The sequence below is a fragment of the Crocodylus siamensis genome, chromosome 4, assembly GCF_052110815.1.
Source record: "Crocodylus siamensis isolate JL-2025a chromosome 4, ASM5211081v1, whole genome shotgun sequence".
Lineage (NCBI taxonomy): Eukaryota > Metazoa > Chordata > Crocodylia > Crocodylidae > Crocodylus > Crocodylus siamensis.
The window spans coordinates 215,854,172-215,873,031 of NC_143398.1; the positions used below are offsets into that span (position 1 = coordinate 215,854,172).

The 18,860-nt window shown below is 42.9% G+C and overlaps 1 protein-coding gene across 2 annotated transcripts in view; it reads right to left on the reverse strand.

Annotated features, from left to right (window-relative positions):
* Window positions 1–18,860, reverse strand: part of GPD2 (glycerol-3-phosphate dehydrogenase 2) — a 288,808-nt gene that overhangs the window by 8,886 nt on the left and 261,062 nt on the right. The window contains exon 19 of one of the 2 annotated variants that reach the window (XR_016442086.1): window positions 1–224. The gene's annotated coding sequence lies outside the window, so the exon portion shown is untranslated. Of the gene's footprint in view, window positions 225–7,780; window positions 8,116–18,860 lie in introns of those variants that run through there. The other variant, XR_016442088.1, reaches the window with a different exon arrangement.

The window sequence follows — 18,860 nt, forward strand, 5'->3', positions numbered from 1 at the left end:
CTGGAAAATAGGTGATAGCCTGCAGTATCCATCTGGTTCATATGGATCCTATCATGCATTATATGCATGTAAGACTAGGACCTCTTGTGCTTGTCTTAATAAAGACAAGAATTTTGCAAGTCAGGGCAAGAAGAAAGAGAAACTGCAAACATCCTGGGAATGGCCAGTTTACTGAGAGAAAGCAACTGACAGTCAGGGAGGTGCTTTCTTTGGTGTAGCCATCCCTGTCAGAGAAACAAAAATGTACGTTAGATGGATTCACAAGAAGGCAAAGACATTACAAAATCTCCTAGAAATTAGATCCCTTTTCAGATTCTAGCTGGTCCTGGTTCTGTTTCCTCTCCAAAGTGCATTACAAACATGAACAAATCAGCCCAAGCACTAGGGTTGCCAACAAAAAATTTTTTTTACTGACAATCTGAAAACTTTTTACTTACAGCCAAACTTTTTAAAATGACATATGTTTTACATAAGGTACATGTAACCCTTCAGCAAGCCCTGGATGGTAGTGACAAGGGGGAGTTCAAATTTACATGTTTAACACCAACTGTAGCAAAAAAAAAATGTGGTTATCAGTAAAAAGTTTGTAGATTGTAAATAAAAAAACCCTTTCTCGGGTTGGCAACCCTGCTTGACTGCACCAGTGATTTTACACCATGGTGTCCCCAGCCCAGGTGTCTTCTCCTCACCCCCATGCTCTGATACCTCAGTCACACTCTGTACAGTGCCACCCCCAGCCCAGCCCACCCCAAGCTTTACTTCTACTGGCCCTGCTCCCCCCATCCTGGCACAGGCCCACACCCATTGTCTTTCCCACTTCTAGCCTTAGTTCCATCCTGGGTTGCCTACCCTTTTTGTCTACCTTCAAGATGAGCAGCTGTTAGAGGCAGGGGGTGGCCAAAGGGAAACAGTGGCAGCACGTATTTGAGCAGGGGAGAGGGGGCTACACATGCTCTCATGAGCTGCAAAGCCATGGCAAGAGCTCCCTGCAGTTTGATGCACTCCCCCTCAGATACCACATGGCACTGCTGCACCCTGTCTGTCCAACCTTACTGTTGCTTAGTTTTATTAAGATTTGCTCCATTTTTTATGGTCCTAAGGACAAGTGTTTTTACAGGATGCCTATAAATTTAGAGAGAGTTGGCAACCTTGTCAATAGCCTTGTGAAGTAAGTATGCAATATTGTGTTCATTTTATAGATGAGATAATGGAGGCAGAGGAGCTTAAGAACTTGTCCAGGGCCATAGAAGGAGAGTCAGTGCTGGGATTTGAGCATAGGAATTCCATTCCTGAGCTTAGACTATTACATTAGAATGCTCTCTCTGCAGTTGACCTTTAAACTGGAAATATTTGTTTGCCTAGACTATTCAGCAAATAACTCCATCCTACAGAAAGACCTCTCATTGTGCCTGGCCACTTTTTGTCCTGTCAGACACATCATTGCCTGTGCTATTTTTGTCTGAGATTTATCTATCTGCTGGCAGCTGTGCTCAAGGAATGAATCCTGTAAATTGCTGAATATTCTCCACTACAACTGATGTAATGTATTTATTATTTGTAGGACCAGTAGTACATTAGGTAGTACAGACACATGCTATCCAATGAGGCATGAAGAAAACCCAGTATTATCTTGAAGAACTTGCATGTGAACTGAATGTTCTCAGGAGAAGGCCTTAATACAGTGAGAGAAGACAGGTGGGACTGCAGGTGCTCGATCACCTTGGCAAGTGATCATCGCCTACTGCAATTCACCATCCAGTGTAGGGCAGCAAAGGCCTGCAGCAAGACAGTAACCCTGGACTACAGGAAGGCGGATTTCAATGAGGTAAGGAGATTATTCAGGGAGAGACTGAGGTCCCAGAGGGGAGGGCAGTTGGGAGTCCAAGAAGAGTGGTCATTCCTTAAAGAAACGATCTTCCAAGCTCAAAGGGTGGCAATCCCAACAAGGATCAAAGGGAGCAAGAGTGATCAAAAGCCCCCTTGGCTAACAAAAAGCATTTAGGAATGTCTCAAAGCTAAAAAGGAGGCATACACCCAATGGAAGGGAGGGACCATCACCAGGGAGGACTAGACAGCCATTGCTCAGGTTTGTAGGGGGGCTGTTAGGAAGGGTAAGGTGAAGATGGGACTGGGACTAGCAACCCAGATCAAGGACAGTAAGAAGTCCTTTTTTAAATAGATAGGGGGTAAAAAGAAGGTTCCTGGTAATGTAGGGCCTCTGCAGGACATGCTAGGAAGTCTGGTGGTCACACCAGAAGTCAAAGCTAACTTATTTAACAATTTCTTTGCCTCCATTTTTCTGAGCAGAGACCAGGTCATCTCCCCATCATGATCCCTGATGGTCCCAGGGGAGGCACAGCCAGGCCCAGGGTCAGAGTGGACCTAGTCAGGGACCTCCTGGTGGGACAGGATGAGTCCAATGATCCTGATGATCTCCACCCTAGAGTGCTGAGAGAAGTAGCGGAGGTCATTGAGGGTCCCCTGGCACAGCTTTACAAGCATTCGTGGTGCTCTGGTGAGGTACCAGAGGACTGGAAGAGGGCCAATGTGGTTCCCATTACCAAAAAAGGGAGGAGGGAGGACCCAGGAAACTATAGGCCTGTTAGTCTTACGTCAGTCCTGGGGAAGCTCTTCGAAAAAATTATCCAGGAGCACATCTGCAAGGGACCAGCAGGGGAATGTATGCTTAGGGACAATCAACATGGGTTCATCAGAGGCAGGTCCTGTCAGACCAACCTGGTGGCCTTCTATGATTAGGTCACTAAATCCTTGGATGCAGGTGTCACATTGGACGTAGTCTTTTTGGACTTTAGAAAAGCCTTCGACACTGTCTCTCATCCCATTCTCATTAAAAAAGTAGGCAACTGTGGTGTCAATCCCTATGTGGTCAGATGGGTCGCCAATTGGCTGGAGGGCCGGACCCAGAGTGTGGTGGTGGATGGGTCTTTTTTGACCTGGAAGGATGTGGGCAGTGGGGTTCCGCAGGGCTTAGTCCTCGGGCCTGCACTGTTTAACATCTTCATTGGAAGCAAAATCTGCTCCTGGTCAGCCATCCACCAGGAGGTGGGAGGTAGCTCTCCTCTCCCCCAGGAGATGCTTGCTGCCCGGGTGGGCTCTGCCACAGGAGCCTGGGTTGGGACTGTCCCCCAGCCCTGGCAGCAGAGAGCTCCGTGCCCCCTGCTCCCCGATCGTGATCAGGGAACAGGGGCTGGGAGATCTTTACCTCCCAGCCTGAGCCCTGCAGTCATGGGACTTGGGATGGAAGACCCTTGTATCTCAGCCTGAGCCCTGTGGTTCAGGGGACTCAGGCTCGGAGATAAGGGTCTTACAGGCTGAGCCCCATGACCATGGAGCTTGGGCTGGGAGATCAGCATCGGCACTGGCACTGGGAGTTGCACGCTGGCAGGGGCTGGGGAGCTTGTTCCCCAATCAATTCTATGCTCAAAGAGCTGGACGGAAAACTAGCTCCCTAGCCCCTGCCCAGTTCTCATGCACCAGCAGCAGGGAGTTCCTGACCCTGGCTCCCTCGTCAGGGGCATGAGGTTTGGAAAGAGCTGCAGGGGAGTGGCAGGTCCCAGCTCCCTGTCCTGATGTCCTGCTGGGGCAGCTAGCAGTGAGATTGCTGCTAGGTGCCCCAGTGGTAGATCAGGGCAGAGGGCTGACATCTTCCCTGCAGCTCTTTCCAAGCCCATGCCTTGATCTCCTAATTGGGGCATGGTACAGTTCCCAGGCAGCCCCGGCTGTTCAGGGAAGTCTGCATGTGCAGCCCAAACCTGGTGGGGACTGCTCAAAACAGAATAGTTCCCAGCCACTTCCAGGCTGCATGTGCCTCCCCTTGCAACCTGAAGCTGCTGGGAAGTGTCCCCATGCATGGAGCTCACAGCCTCTGCTCTGCCTGGAGCTCCTCCAGCGGTGGGCAGGGTCCATTGCAGAGCTGTAGGGAACTGGGAGCAATTCTGCTCCCTAATTTTCATATGTGTAGATACCTACCAAAAAACCCTTACTCTGGCTTAGTTTACACCATATTAAATCTAGGCCAGAGTAAATGCATGTGTAGACACACCTTGTATTTCAGACATGACTGGCATATTTCATAGATTTCATAGACATCAGGGCTGGAAGGGACCTCGGGAGATCATCGAGTCCAGCCCCCTGCCCAAACGGCAGGAAGTCACCTGGCGTCATAGGATCCCAGCAAGATAAGCATCCAATTTACTCTTGAAGGTGTTCAATGTAGGTGCTTGAACCACCTCCACTGGCACACTGTTCCAGACCTTGGGGGCTCAGACAGTAAAGAAATTCTTCCTTATGTCCAGCCTGAAACAGTCTTGCAGGAGTTTGTGACCGTTCGACCTCGCCATCCCTTGGGGTGCTCTGGTGAACAAACATTCCCCCAGATCCTGGTGGTCACCCCGATAAACTTATAGGTGGCCATCAGATCACCCCGAGCCTGCGCTTTTCCAGGCTAAAGAGTCCCATGGCTCTCAGCCTGTCATCGTAAGATCTGTTTTCCTGACCTCTGATCATGCGCATGGCTCTCCTCTGGACTCTCTCAAGCTTCTCCACATCCTTTTTGAATTGTGGAGCCCAAAACTGGATGCAGTACTCCAGCTGTGGCCTCACCAAGGCCGAGTACAAGGGGAGAATGACGTCCCGGGATTTGCTCAAGAAGCATCTATAGATGCAAGCCAACATTTTGGTCGCTTTATTAGCTGCAGCATCGCATTGCAGGCTCATGTTCATCTTGTGGTCAATGATGACCCCCAAGTCTCTTTCTTTTGTAGTGCTATCCAACGTAGAACTGCTAAGCCTATAAGCATGCTGCAGGTTTTTCCTCCCAAGGTGGAGAACCTTGCATTTTTTGGTGTTAAACACAATCAGGTTCTTGTCTGCCCATTTGCTGAGCTTGTCCAGGTCAGCCTGGATCACCCGCCTATCTTCTGGCATGTATGCTTTGCCCCAAAGTTTGGTGTCATCGGCGAACTTGGCCAGTCCACTCCTGACTCCAATGTCCACATCATTAATAAAGATGTTGAACAGTATGGGACCAAGGAAAGAGCCTTGAGGGACCCCACTGGTCACAGGGCACCATGATGAGTGACTGCCATCAATTACAACCCTCTGGGTCCGACCACGGAGCCAATTTCCCAGCCAGCGGATTGTGGTGGACCCAAGGCCACAACTGGCCAGTTTGGCCAAGAGGTGATCATGGGATACCAGATCAAAAGCTTTTTTGAAGTTAAGATATATGACATCAATCTCTTCTCCCTTGTCCAGGTGATAGGTCACCCGGTCATAGAAGGAAATGAGATTGGTCAAACAAGACCTACCCACAACAAACCCGTGCTGGCTATCCCTTAGAATGTTAGCCTGGGCCAGTCCATCAAGGATGGCCTCCTTAATCAACTTTTCTAAGATCTTCCCCAGGATAGAAGTCAGGCTAATGGGCCTGTAGTTAGCCAGATCCACTCTCCTCCCTTTCTTGAAGATCGGCACCACATTGGCCTTCTTCCAGTCTTCGGGCACTACACCAGAGCACCAGGAGTTTTCAAAGATCCGTGCCAGGGGCTGGGCTATGATGCTCGCCAGCTCCTTGAGTACCCTGGGGTGCAGATTGTCAGGGCCGGCTGACTTGAAGGTATCCAGCTTCTCAAGGTGTTCCTTCATGAGGTCAGCATTTATGGAGGGTAGGGGATCCCCATCACCCGGATCTCCCTGTCCCATAGCAGGCATGGGCATCCCGTGTGACTGATGAAAGACTGACGCAAAGTACCTATTTAATAGGTTGGCTTTTTCCTGGGCGTCAGTTGTCAGTTGCCCCATCTGGTTTAGCAGGGGTCCAGTGTTGCCCTTGCTTTTCCTCTGGCTCCCCACATATCTGAAAAAGGACTTTTTGTTGTCCTTGATGCTTGAAGCTAGTTGGAGTTCAGTTGCAGCCTTGGCTTTCCTGGTTTGCTCCCTGCCGGACCGGACCAGTGCAGAATATTTCTCCTTGGAGGTGAATCCCGTCCTCCATCCTTTGTAGGCTTTCCTTTTTAGCTGCAGGAGGTCCGCTAGGTCCCTGGAGAGCCAGGAGTGCTGCTGTGCCTTCTTGCTGCCTTTCCTCCATGTTGGAATAGATTTAGCTTGTGCATTGAGGATGACTTCCTTGAGAAGCAACCACTCTTCTCGAACTCCCATCTCCCTGGGGTCATGGTCCCTGAGGGCCTGACCGACTAGCCTCTTGAGCTTGTCAAAGTCGGCTTTTCTGAAGTCAAGGACTTCTGTGTTGCTGACTGACTTGCCAGCTTTACAGCGGATGGTGAAGGTGATCAGCTCATGGTCACTGTCACCCAGCTTCCCATCGAGCACTAGGTCGCCGATTAGGTCATCCCCCATAGCCAGTACCAGGTCGAGCAGCGCTTTGCCTCTCGTTGGCCCATAGACTTCTTGAGTCAGGTAGAGGTCATCCACGCATGAGAGAAAGGTTTGCGACCACTCGGATTTTGCTGACTGATCTTCCCACGAGCTGTCTGGGTAATTGAAGTCACCCATGACAACCAAGGTCCTGGAGGAAGCGGTCTCAGTCAGTTCCCGGGTGAACTCCTGGTCAAGCTCAGGACTTTGAGTGGGAGGTCTGTAGTAGACTCCCACTGTTGTGTCCCCTGTGCCGTATTCCCCATGAATTTTTATCCAGAGGGTCTCTAGCTGTCCATGCTGGTCACCAACATCAGCTTGCAGGGACATGTAGCTTTCCTTCACATAGCTACACCCCCTCCCCTTTTGTCAACACGATCCCTCCTGTACAGGGTATAGCCCTCTATACCCGTGGTCCAGTCATGGGTGGAGTCCCACCAGGTCTCCGTTATCCCAATGATGTCATAATTCTTTGCACTGAGCAGGAGGATGAGCTCCTTGTTGCCCAGGCTCCTGGCATTAGTGTACAGGCAGGCAAGTGTACACTAAGTATTATTATGAGGAACTGCTATATTATTTGTTCACACCAATAAAGTCCCTAGAGAAGTAACAACTTCAGCTCAGTGTGACAATGACATCAAAATGCTGATAGAATCATAGGTGTATGAACTTTGATAGTAGATTGATACAGTTGCCCTCACAGTGTTTTCTTCAGCTCATCCACTCATCACTCTTCCTACACATTTCCTACTTCACTATCTAGTGAATGTTCATTAAAAACCTCTGAACGCAGTCCTCTTCAAAACAAGACTACACATTCCTAAACACGTTGGAGACTCACTAAATGACAAAGGAATGGTAAAATGCTAATTACTTTGTTATTGACAATGTGGCCACCATCATTAAACATATTATGTATGGTTTACTTCCAGGCATATATATGGAAGCAAATTAAGTAACCAGATCCTTCATTCTCAGATAACTATATTATATTTATGTTATTTGCGAGCCATGTCCCAAAGTCCTTTCTCATACATATTTTTCTTTTACTTTAGTGGAAGTCCTGCTTGAATAATGACAGAAAATTTTCATTTAAAGATAAGAGGAACCATTATTTCCCCTCTCAGCATAAGTTCTATTATCAGGAAGACCTAAGTTATTCTTTGAGTCTGTAAGTGAATGGCATGTGACCCCCTGTGCCTACATTGAGCCCAGGTAAAGTTAATTACATGATGGTGGCCACAGATCTCCTAATTTGCTTTGTGCTGAAACATGGCAGAGAACTTGCTGGCTAATGATTTTTCCCCCTTCTCTCTCTTTCTCTAAATGGCATCAGGCTTAAAGTGATTTTTGTTGAAATGCAAAGCAGGCAAAAATGTAGGTGTTTGTTTTCCATGTTTTATTTACCAGTTTTCACTATGAAGAATATCTTATTTTAACAGATGGAATTTAGCGGCATTTAACACATTAGAAAGATGCTCTTAGATTTTAAAAAAGGTTACAGAAAGTGTTTGCTAAATGCTGTTTCCATATTGCTTTCATAGATAGTTGGTTAGCTGTTAGGAAAGAAATTACTGTCTTCACTTCTTTAGAATCAGGAGTCTGATTTTATTTTAAAAGCCTCTCAGGAGAAAAACCACATTCTTTTCCCAGCTCTGTTCTTGACTCAGTTTGTGACCTCGAGCCAGCCATATACCCTCAGTGCCTTATCTTCCTTACCTGCAAAATGAATTTAATTATATTTAACTCAGAATGCTTGAAATGATATAACAAAGGTGAAATATAAATACAATTTTCAAAACCCTTTAAATAGTATTATTTTAATAGATTTCAACTCTGTATCTTCATCTACATTTCAATTTATGTTCTACTAAATCACGGGTTGTCAACTGGGGGTTTGCATATCCCTGAGGGTATTTGGGAAGGCCCCAGGGAGTACGTGTGGGCAGGTGAGGACAGAGCACTGCCACCCACCACCCTACACTGACGCCTCCCAGGAGCAGGGCAGAGTGAGCAGCAGCACCCCTCTGTGGGGTACACAGGTGCTGCCTGGCTGGTTGGGTGCAGGAAGGCAGGTGGGGAGGGGGAATCCTGCACACAGCAGAAGGTGCTGCCGCCATGCATCACCTCACACCGCTGCTGCTCTGTCTGGCCATGCACCACCCCTCCCCACCACTCCACATTTGGCTGTGCATCGCCACCAGCTCCACGTCCAGCTGCCAGGGAAACCCTGTACTAAATCTTAATTCTCTTTTGTAGCCACAGTTTACAATGTTTACAGAATAACTGGTATTACTAGTATTATGGCAAAGCATCTGGAACTATCCAAGCAAAATGCTTTCAGTTTGCAGGTGCAAATACACAGCCTACTTCTTAAATCAGAACCAACAAATTTGAGATTCACTGCTTGGTATTCTGTCAAGAAATGAATCTTCTAAATGGTTATTCGTAACTGAAATAAAGGAAGATAACATTTTAATGACCTAATGACCTGTTCCCAAAATTCAGTTTTCCAGCACAAAAGCAATATAAGAGAACCCATTAGTGAACCTAACAATGGACCGAAAGATTCTTTAAAACAGTCAAGCTGAGATTTGATGTCCAACACTGTGTTCCTGATTCAAAGTAATTTGAAATCTCAAATAGAAGTCTTTCCATGGCTTTGGGTCAGTTCCTCTGGGGAAACTACACAGCTTTAATGGGTTTTGTCCCCACTGAATAATTTCTTATCAAGCCAGAGAAAGGGGACAGCTCTTGGTGGAAACATAGGTGGTACCTAACATGCCAGTAAATCAAATAATTTCACTTTCCTCAAGTAGACTGTAGTCATTGGTATAGGTCAACAGGACCTTGAGAAGGTTCAGTGGTAAGAAGGGTCAGTAACAGTAGAAGTCAGCATCAGTTCCTTCTGATTAGAAATTGTCATTTTTTAGATAAGCTAGATAAATACAAGTTAATGAATAAATTCAAACAATTTTATAAACATAGAAATAAAAGGACGACAGAAGGGATGGAAGTATATAAATGCTTACTAAATTCTTTCTTTGGGTTATAGAATTTAACATTTGCAGCATTCCTTTATTTAAAGTAAACCCTAATTGTGTTCATTCAAACTGTATGCTGTGTGCAGCTCTTAATACTAGACCATCATGATGTGGCCATTAACTCATCCTGCATTCTTTTGTAGTCATAGGGCGCATCTACACGTCGCCGTACAGTGACATTGCTATGGCACAATGCTTAGTACTTCCTTTTGGAAGTACTAACTAAAGCAGGTTCAGTATGGGCAGTTACTGCACCATGCACATAGCGCATAGTTAAATTTTGCTGCTACATCACTGTTGCAGTAGACACACGATTGCTATGTCCGAGTAACAAGCCGTACAGTGATGTAATGCATTGCTACGTCACTGTTGGATGACGTGTAGATGCGCCCATAAATTTTCAGTCTGTGTATCTACTGTATTAGACTCGAGTGGCCTGTTGGGAAGGCAGTATTCTCTGTTTGTTTTTTGTTTTCTTTTTTATGTGTGTGTTTTGTGGTGAGAATGCATATGTATATTCCAATAGCTACATACCTGCTTCTGGTAAACTGAAGATCTTCCATACACCTACTTTCATTCTTTTTCCCTAAAAATCTTCTACTGATATAACAGTGCAAGATAATATATCAGTAAAGATTTGTACTATTCCAAAAACCAACAGATAATGCCTCAACTTAAATACAAATTAGATTTTATATGCAACCTTCAACTTCAGGTAGGGAGCTCAACAAAATTAACCTTAGGAGAAAATTGCTTTTTTCTGGCTTATCACATTGGCTTATTAGTCTCATGTCCAGTAAGAGAGGTTGTAGGGGAACTGTAAAATACTGAATATGACTCAATATATCTTCCATGTGTTTACAACTAAAGCCATATTTATTAATGGAAAATGTTATATAAATGAATCTTAGATACTGCATTTAAAAGGATAACAGAAACAAAGTAACAATTCATCTATGAGCTAATAAGACTAAAACTTATTACAAAATAAACCCAGGTGATATAAAGTCTAATACACAAACTATACTAGTTCTGATAAGTTATATTGGACATTTATACAGTACAATATTCATAATGCAAGGATTCCAAAGCACAAAATTTCTGCAATTTGGGGGAAAATCATATTGGGGCAAGCCAGTGTTTTTGGCTGATTTTTAGCATAGTTGCACTTATATCAAGTGTACTCATATCAATAAAAAAAAATTGGACATATGGATAACTTCCACGTTGTTGGCATGCAGTCATTTCTGGAGTAAAAGGCAACATATAAATAACTTGCAGTAATGTTACAAAGTAGCTGAAGGAAGAAAGTTAAGAATAAAATATCTTAGCCAATATACAGTATAAGTGAACATGGGTTGGATACTTGCCATCTGAAACTGAATCATGAATCCAGGGTTCACTGGTAAATTATACTTTATCCTGTGTTATGCAGGAGATCAGATTAGATGATCACTTAGATGATCTAGTCTTCTGGCCGTTAAGTCTAGGAACCCAGGCTTAGCACTAGGATTAGTTGAACTGGCTGTTCTTCATATCCAGTCATACTAATAGTCAGAACCCATTCACAGTGGACCCCCAAAGCCCTAAGTCTCTCCCTACTGTTGCATCACTTATGCCAAGGAACAGACCAAAGTTGCTCTGGGATAACTCCTTTCCTTCACAAGGCTCAGCTCCATTGCCTTTATATTGGACCCCACAGTTGCAGCAAGGGAATCTCTGCCAGCTCCAGATGGCCTCTTTTGGGTTGTGAAAGAAATGTTAGGTCCCCCTTTTCCTAGAAAGGGTTAGTTTGGATTATCAATAAGTTTGAAAACAGAAATAAAAAGACAATAAAAATTTCTTACCCTTTCACATTCTAGCCCACCTGAGAGTCCTTCCAGTAGCTCCAGAATTCAGCCTTCCCATTGATTCTGCCAAACCTGGTTGCTGGAGGCATTCAACCTCCAATGCCTTGTTTCCAAAAGACCACAATTCTCTCACAGCCAGACTCTTAGAAGCCTCCAAAGTCAGCCCCCCCTCAACATTATTCTAATTGCTCATGAGTCTCCAGAAACCTCCAGAAATGTATGGTCTCCTTGACACACCTGGCATTCCTCGGACTGTGATGGACCATTTCTCTCAGATACCTTTTCTATAGAGGAGTTGGTTTCCCCATTACAGGCAGACAATGCCTTGGGCATCCAATCCAATAATGTCTCCTCCTACCTGTGTCTGAGAGTGTCCTTAAATATGTGTCCCTAAATTCCTTGACTAAACTATGTCCAAAATTGTAAGGATATTCAAATACAGCATAACACAATCTGTACAATACTAAAAGTCACAGAAATGGAGATACAAAACAACATGAGATTTTCAATGAAACTACACATGCCATATCAGTAAAACAAAACACAAGAAAACATACATGATGCCCCATGGAGCCCTCCCCCAAAAGCCCCACCCCTGCACAAACATAACAGGGATTGTGATTCTAATCCAGAAGTATTTGAGAGCGCTAAGGCTTGGAAACATAGAGTGCATCTACATGTCACCATACAGTAATGTTGCTATGAAACTGTTCTTTAGTACTTTCTTTGGGAAGCATTAAAGCATGGCACAGTATGGACAATTACTGTGCTGTGCAAGTGGTGCACAGCTAGATTTTGCCCGTACATCTCTGCAGTGGTGCACTATACCAGGGAAGCATGCCATTTTGGTGACATAGCTGGTGATCATGTGCACACCTGCCTGAATGCTACATTGCAGGAGAGCCCCATATGGCGACGTGTAGATGTGCCCATAATGAAATAACAAAGTTAATATAAAAACTATAAAGTCAGAGGAATGGTAGTAGCAGCAGCCCAGGAGGCAGTGTAGATTGTAAAATAGAGAATGTTTTTTTCACTTTTTATATTATTCTGAACTAGCTGCAGCTGTTTGATATAAAGGAAAAATCCATAGATACAGTGTTTCTCAGACTATCAAGGCCTTTTTGGAATCTATCAGTGGACAGAAAAGACTGGATTCCATTCCATTGGCAAAAAAATGGGAGGAGGAAGGGAATGAGCAGTACCTGTGACGTGGAGTTGGCATATGTTGCCTTTCTTTTCAGCACATGGAAGAGGAGTAGCTAGAGGGCCATGCCCAATACAGCAACCTGTCATCATCAGCAGTCCCACACAGTCAAGGATGATTGTCCTCCATGATTGCCTTCCCTGTAGGTCTGAAGGTGGCTGACAAGGCCAATCCAGTATCGACAGGTTGTATTGCAACTTGGGCACATGTTTCTGTGTGGGATGTGTGGCTCCAGATTCTTGATTCGGTCCATGATGCGTTATTTCTGTCACTTTTCTATTGTCACTTTTCTATTCAGTCCATAATGTGCTATTTCTGTCTTCAGTCATTGTTGTGAGGTTTCAAAGCATGGAGATCCTTGCAGCATATTCTTTGTCCATTTTGCTGGGAGAATAAAACTCGCTTCAGGAGTCTGGAGTTGGACATCCAGATCATGTGACTGTCCCAGCAAAACTGATGTCAGATGATCATTACCTCAATGGCTGTGGAGTTTGCTTGTGCAAGGGTGCTAAGGTTGGTATGTCTGTTTTCCCACTGGATTTGAAAGATCTTCCACAAGCAGCATTGATAGTATTTCTCCAGCAACTTGAGGTGTCTCCTGTATGTTGTCCACATCTTAGTTCCATACAGTAAAGTGGGAATCATGACTGTTTGGTAAACTATGAGCTTGGTTTTGGAACTGATGTCACAATCTTCAAACACCCGTTTTCTCAAGACATCCAAAGGCTGCACTTGCACATTTAAGATGATGTTGGATGTCTTCATCTATGACAGCAAGAGCTTGCTAGGCACAGGAAATAGTGAGTGTTCTACAGAGTCTTATCATAATGTGAATTACCAGAGCTGGAAACTGCTTATTCAAAACTGATTGATGGACGACCTTAGTCATCTGAATGTTAAGTGTCAGTCCCATTTTCTTGTATGCCTTGGTAAAGACACTGCTGTTTGCCTGAAATTCTGTTACTGAGTAAGCACAGACTACAGCATCATCAGCATACAGGAGCTTGATGACTGAGGTGGGGTGGTCTTGGTTTTGACTTGGAGTTGGCTGAGATTAAACAGCTTGCCATCCATTTGGTAATTTACCTCAAGTCCAACTGGAAACTTGTTGGTGGTCAGATGTAGCAGTGCAATAAGGAACATCAAGAAGAGTGTTGGGGCAATGATGCAGCCTTGCTTATCTCCTGTCCTAACCTCAAGGGGCTTGTAATAGTTTGCTAATACAGGGGGTACTGCTAATATAAGTTAGGATGATAAGAGCATGTCCATAAGAGCATGGGCATTTGATTCCCCAAGGACAACTAGCAGCAGGACATTTTGTGCTTCTGCTAGTTGTCCCTGGGGAATGCTTGTGCCATTTGCCCTCTGGCGCATTGCAGGTTACCGCTGGTAGAATAGAAGTCAGGGCTAGCACTGTGCGGGCCCCAGCAGCCTTACCTGGGTTTCTTGGGGCCTCCTGGGGCTGCAACAGTGGTGATCCTGCCACTCAGAGTCTGGCCAGCAGCTGAAGTGTGGCTCTGGCTGGCCAGGCTCGTTTTGAGTGGCATGTGTTGCCCCTGTGTACACCACACTGCTTTTTTTTGCTCAGGTTTTTGGACCCCTGAATATCCAGGGGTCAAAACTACTCCCCTCCCCCCTCCATGCTGCTCCCGTGGGGCACAGAGAACAGCTGAATGTGCGGTATGTGGTGCTGCAGGTGTGTCTTTGATGCTACATACTGCATGACAGGGCTCATCTGGGCACAGCCCTGCAGAGCTTTAGTTTACCCTGGGAAGTGAATAGTCCCACCAAGAGCTGACTGGTTCCTGAAATACCTCAAAATATAGAAGTCTTCTAGGTGGCTTAAAACTACTTCTATTTTCCTTCCCCAGGCCTGGGTTGTGGTCTGGCTGCAAAAAACCTGATCCAAGAGTAAGCAAACAAAGCTTGCAGAGTTTGAGATACAAATCTGAGCTGCCATTTACCTCTCTCTTAATGGCATATGGCTGAAATCCATCCCTGGACAAGCTGACTGGGAAACAGTTTTTCAGGACTGAAAAAAGAATTCATGATTGCAAGTGTGTATTTCTACCTTAATTGAGAAAGGAAAATCAATTTGGAAAATTTTCACAAACCAAAATATTCTAAAAGTGTCAGTTAGGATCACTTAAAATATTTTATTTTAAAATGTTTGTTTTTAAAAGATATATAATAAATAATAGTATATCATTTCACAATGTATGTATATGATAAAAAACATATTATATTGTACATAAGTATATACGAGAATTATATAGGATATAATAAATTGTAAAACAAAGCCACCTCAAAGCAAGAACAAAATTTAAAGATTCTAGATTTTAAAACAGGACATTAAAAACATGATCGATTTCAATTATTTATTCCCCAAAACCATCATTTCATTTTAAAAGTACAGAATGTTTTGACGTTAACAAATTAGCATCTTCTATGGTAAACCAGTCCAGGAAAAACATTCTTTTAGCACATTTGTAATCATCCCTATTAAATAATTATAACAGTGCTTTAAGTGCATTTACTTTAAATGGTTTTGTGTGTCTTTGGATATTTTAAAACTAGTTCTAGCTAAACGACTCTGCATTAATTAATAAGCAAATTTAAAAAGCACCATATTATACATGGTAGGTAGTCCTCACTGAAGTCAATGTGAGAACTCTTAAACGCTTACATTTTTAACAAGACAGACAATTCATGGCTGGCATTTCCAACAGGTCTAGTGCACAGAAACAGTTGTATGTGATTTTCAGAACATAATCCACATATTCCCCTATAACACTGTTTGTGCTGTTGAAATGTATGTTGTCCTCTAAAGACTAACATCAGGTTAATGTGATCATCCTCTTCTTTTCCCTTGACCCTTGCACCTGTGTCTAATTCATGGAAGGACTGTAACAATTCTTCTGATATTATATGGCATCTGAAGGACCCACAGAATCATTACACTATACAACAACATGACTTTGACAGTTACCATTGTATCTGATCTGATAGGGACCTCAAAGGAATTATCATAAATGAAAAAAACACTTTCTTTGACATCACTGCAGCATTTATGGAAATATTGTTTCATAATTATCTAAACTCTAGAAACTGAAGAACCTTTTTCATATTTAATAAATACTTGTATGGAGTGGACCTGTTAACTTACAGAAATTTGCCCATTGCTGAAGCTAGAGAAACAAAACTGCATAGAGATTTGAACCTGATCCAAGTAAAAATAGACAAGATGTTCATAAGGCTTAGATTATTCCATTTCAGTTATGTAAGAAAGGAGGGGTTGGAATAGAAAATACAGCACTTACAGAGAGAACCATTGTATTTTGGTCATGTGGAGAGGCATAATAGGAGTTTTGTATGAAAGACCATGTTGTATATATGAGAGGGCTGGGATAAATTAACCTGATTACAGGCAAGTCAAAACTGTTTGGCTCCGCTTAAGTGATGAAACAGTAGTAAAAAATGTCAGATGTTAAGCATTATCTTTGATTTTTATTATGATATAATATTTAAAAAAATGATAAAGATAAGGTACAAAGATAAGGTTCCCTATTTAGCCAATATTCAAAATTCTGCTCAGATCAGAGCAGAATCTCTCATATTAGAGATGAATGTGGTATGTCCTTTCCCCACACAGTGGACAGGACCAAGAAAAATTTGGGCTGAGAATATTTTCAGGTCACCTGAACTGATTCTGGTAGACCCAGGTTGATCTCACAATCATTCCAGGTACTTCCTAACCTGGGGGAACTTCAGTCCTTCTTCCACAGCTGAGACTATGTCCAGAATAAGGGCAATAGAAAATGTCCATCCTTTTCTCTAAAAAAGGATTTTAATCCCCTTATCTCCAAGTATTGTGCAACATTTTGGAAGGGCAGAAACATTGGTTTCACTGCATTGTGACCAATATGTAAAACTCCTAATTAATTACGAGACTCATACCAGAATGCATAAGTAATTCTTTTGTATTTGATGAGAGCGTGTGTTGGAGGGACTTTGTATCTGATTATTAAAATCTGCCAGCTCCAATTTCTGACAGTGCCCAGATAAAGACTCTGTTATGTATATTGAGAAAATATCCATAACAAGCAATGAGAGGAGGAGGAGCTCTGGGCTTATGATAGTTCTTTAACTAATAGAAGGAAAGTGTTAAGGACCAAGATGCTGCACAATGAGCTCTGTATATGCCTGTTTGGGATGATTTGTAAAGAACCTGTCCTCCAACAATGGAACAAATAAGCTACTTGCAGAAAAGGAAATGGAATTAGATTATAATGGAGTTAATGTTTTATTAATAATAGTTATGGCAGCAAGTCTGTAAGGCTAGGATCACAAATGACACATAAACTGGTATAAGCAATCGGAAACTTGTTCAAATCTGTAACACAACAGAAGTTCAGTGCACATAAACTGCTTTCAAAATGGCCGAAACCAGTTTAGGATAAACCTGGATAGATGTAGTATCACATTTAATTTATTTAGCTTAATTTGGTTTATTGAACTTCTGTCCCAGGTCTTCTCAGGATTCAAGTTAACTCTCAGTCCCCCAGCATCCCAGGATGCTTTGCTCCTCTCCCACAAACTCCCTCTCACTGGGTGGGTGAGTGGGCTAGCCTTGGCCCAAGCTATCTTCTCCAGCTAAGCAGAGAGGCATGCTTTAGAGCCTTCCAGCTTCTGGCCTAGGCCATGACAGGCCAGTGAATGTCTGTTGCTTATCAACTCAATCTACGCAGTTTAGATTAACCTGTGGCTATTGAATCGGTTCCAGCTTGAGCTTTTTGAACTGTCTTTACTTAGCCTAGCAGAGCAGAACACCAATGGTAGCTGAAAACTACAGGGTCTGAATATTTTTCAGGGGAGAAAATATGACAAATTCAATGCCTGACTATTTATCCATCTACAGATCTCCCCTACAGAAAAATGTGCTCTTGGCTGTCAAGTGAGAAAAAGGTGGACCCAGGTGACTATTAACCCACAATTGCATGCAGTTGGCACCAGATTCAGAGACCATCTAGACTCTGACTTGGACTTATGTCTATGGACCCATTTGTAGTAGGAAAGAAGAGAAAATCATTAATTTTTATTATCATTCATTTAGCATTTCCAAGAAGTATGGAACCTACTTCAAAGAGCTGTCAATCTAAATCTATGTCACATCAGTGGTAACTTGCACATCAGGGGCAAAAAGAACAGAGGGAATAGAAAAAAAAGACGGTGTGTGGTTGTACCCATAACATCCCACCATGACACTGAGGTTTGTGTCTATCAGGGTAGATTTAGGTTGTGATTTTAAATGTATACATTTTGTCACAGAATATAAAATTTGAGCAAGAATAGTCTCATAGTGTTGGGAGGGTTAGGCAGACAAGCATTCTTGTAGAAGTGACTGTGAAGAACATATGGTTTAATTTAATGCAAGAGACTTTGTAGATTATAATTGAGTAGATAATTGGGAAAAGATGATAATTGTTTATGAGAAGGAGGGATTTAGTAATTACTCAAAGCTGTTTTAAAAGATTTATAAATACTCCTTGTCAAAGGCCCAAGAGGGGCCAAAACAATGGTTCAATCTTTTCACTGCTTCTCAAGATTTAATATTTAAACATGGTTAATGAAGTAGTAAGCTAAATTTAATGGATTGCTTAAGATAAAATAATTGTCCTACTCATAAGATTGTGGGACATCATGAATTATAAACATGCAAAAGTTCAACCATCTCTGTGAAATCTCTTGAACCATGGGGAAAAAAATTCATATGGAGATGTCATTTGTGTCCAAACCACAAGTTGGAATCAGATTCTTGCCAACATGGAATCCATGGTACCTTAAATGAAGTGGTGAGTTCTGATACAAGAATTAGAAACTGACACCAATTCCCTACAAAACTGAAGTTTGGAATGGTTTAGATTTTACAAGCCAGGAACAGGAGCAATAAAAAAAAAAATAATAATAATAATTCTAAAAAGTCTGTCTTGAAAAAAAAAAATCACTGGCAATATCTCACCAAAATAATTCTTTCCTCTAAAAACAGTGTATATTATTTATGCCTTTAAACTTGTACTCTCACCTACACATGCACATACACAAACAAACATGGTTTGGTTCTTTTGTAACTTTCTATTGTCTCTTCTGATGGAAAAGTGAATATTAATAATTATTTAAAAGTCTGTTCTGTCAAAATACATCTGAAGAAACAAATCCGATGCTGACATACAATACTCATGTATACCAAATATTTCTTTTCTTCAGTATGACTCTCCAGAAAAGCCTGAACATGTACCTAAAATAATTAGATTTTGTTCAGTAATCAAACTCAATCAAATGGATTCTCTGTGAACTACTTTTATA